Here is a 2,537-nt window from a genome sequence, read left to right as displayed (position 1 = left end):
ACACCAAATTGTCACTTTTTGAGTGTACAGTGATCGTTCTTGAATAACCTGAGGATTGTCTCTGCACCAAATTCGACAGTTTGCTTATTCACATACTCATTAAAATGGAAATGCGCCTCGTCGCTAAAGATGATTTTCTTAGCAAAATCACCATCCACTTGTTGATTCTCCAATATGCAATCAACGAATGTCCGGTTATTAAATGGTCGTCTGGTTTCAATTCCTGGGTTAGCTGAATCTTGAATTGATGCAGATGCAGACCTTTTGTTAAATCCGCTGCATTGTACTTTTTGAATGTTTAATTGCAGCGACCGACAGTGCACTGAGGTTACGGAATTTTCCCCGCACTATCACTCATCGTAGCAATATTTTCGGCTGAACGGTTAGTACGAGGCTGGCCTGTTTTTCTGCAACCAAACCTGTTTGTTCAAATTTGGCAACTAATCTTTTCACAGTTGTTTTATTCGGGACATTCTTTTTACCGAATATTCCACGTAATTAGTGCACAGACTCAGCTACACACTCTCCGTACATATTTGTAATGAATTTTCAAAATCTTCACTCGCTCATCCATCGTATAGTGCTTCACTAAAACATGTGATCCTGCACAATGCTGCCAACTCTTCGGAATAAAAATGGCGCACAATTCAAATCCTGCATTAGTTTTGGGACACTCTTTATTATGCGATTAAATACCTTACACATAACACAAAATAGAAAAAAAATCCAAGAATAAGTTAAAGTTGAAAAAATAATTTAGAGGAAAGAAAACTATCAAAATGCATTTTCAGTATGGGCACCTTCCACCTCCACATACTTCCTAAGTCTACGAATGTTTGTTTGTACACGAAAAAGCATTTCTGTGGTATGTCTAATATTATCACAATAGAAATTAATTCTTTGTAGCGATTCATCCCTTGTCAGTAATGCACTAAACTTTTCAGGTATCCCCACAGGAAGAAGTCCATCGGATTAAAGTCTGGACAACATGGTGGTCATGAATTTGGGCCTCAACTCCCAATCCATTTATTATTAAACACAATGAATAAATCATTTTGTACATCAATACTGACATGGGAAGGAGCCCCATCGTACATGAACCATACGTTTCTTCGGGTGTCTAATGGAACATCGTCTAATAGTGACTGCAAATTATTTTACAAGAACTACAAATATCGATGTCCATTCAGACGTTCCCCAAAAACGTATTGACCTATTTTTTTTCTATTTTTTGTTATGCGTGTTAAGTGTTTTTATCAAATTTTGTTAGTGAAAATTATGTTGGCAGACAGTAAGATTTTCTAGGCTCTTATTTTAAAAATATGTACAGTTCTAACTTAGTAATTATGTCCAATTAAAAATTTAAAAAAAAAATGGTGGAGGCGCCGCTATATAAGACATAAAATCACAAATATTTTCCAAACTGTTAATTTTACCGTGTTGAACCAAGAGGGTATTATCGTTGGCAAATTATTCAGAGAACTTATTATTGATGCAGGTAGATTGCCATCGTCTATGCAAATATTCTGGGTTGTTAATCATTGGGCATAGTCCGTCCCTGGCGTTCTGGGCATAATGAAGTTTCACTTACAACATCAAAAATAAGCTGTACGCATGTGTTATCGATCACCAAATTTGCATTATGCTGACGTTAATAGTTTAGAGGCTGTAAATAAAAATAAGTTTTTAACTTTTATCTTTAAGGGCCCGTAACTTGTTAACGAAGGCCCGTATGAAAAAAATTTATATGAAGAACTGATTTTATTTTGATCTCATCTATTTGTACTCCACTTTTTTTGTATCAAGTACTGGGACACCCTGTATATTTTCCTGATTTGGTAACACTTTTTTTAGATAATAAAAATATTTTTCTTTGTCAGAAAACAACGAAAGTTAACGACAAAAAGTTTTGTCATAAAAAACGGCCTAAATGCCTTTATTATACAACACCTGTATTAATTACACAAACCTCTCACTTTAGAGTTGCTAAACAAGCCTTTAATTAATAATTTGTTCGCTTGATTTACTCCGTAATTATTATTAAATTATTTTCTTTGACAGGTACACTCTTCTCTCGTCTACTCGTTGTGAATATTAACCTGAAACATCGTTGTTGTGAAACACTGCATTTAATAATAGTTCCTGCGGCCTGCACGTCTGTTTCGTTCATTATAAATATTAAATAGGCCCCATTAATTCAGCAAGCCGGCGGGCATTAAATCAAATTTAATGATTTGCATAATAAGATAAGCTGTTAAAAAGTATAAACAGTCTTTAAAGTACAAAAAACGGTAATCAAAACAACATATAGCAAATTTTAATGTTGCTATAATAAAATTATCTCCAAAAACAGTTTTGACTTATTTTTTTACTACACACTTTATCCATGTTTAATTAAACCACAGGATTAGGGTTTGCAATCCCGCATTCCGCGTTACAGCATTCCAGCGAATTCCCGCATGTCAATGAGACCTGCGGAATTCCCGCATTTGTGCGGTAATTTCCGCGCGGGAAATTTTTGAATAGAACACGTCCGT

This window comes from Anoplophora glabripennis, unplaced genomic scaffold (genome assembly GCF_000390285.2).
Source record: "Anoplophora glabripennis isolate ALB-LARVAE unplaced genomic scaffold, Agla_2.0 scaffold230, whole genome shotgun sequence".
In the NCBI taxonomy this organism is placed as follows: Eukaryota; Metazoa; Arthropoda; class Insecta; order Coleoptera; family Cerambycidae; genus Anoplophora; species Anoplophora glabripennis.
The sequence above is the reverse complement of the archived record's forward strand: the minus strand, read 5'-3'. Positions refer to the sequence as shown.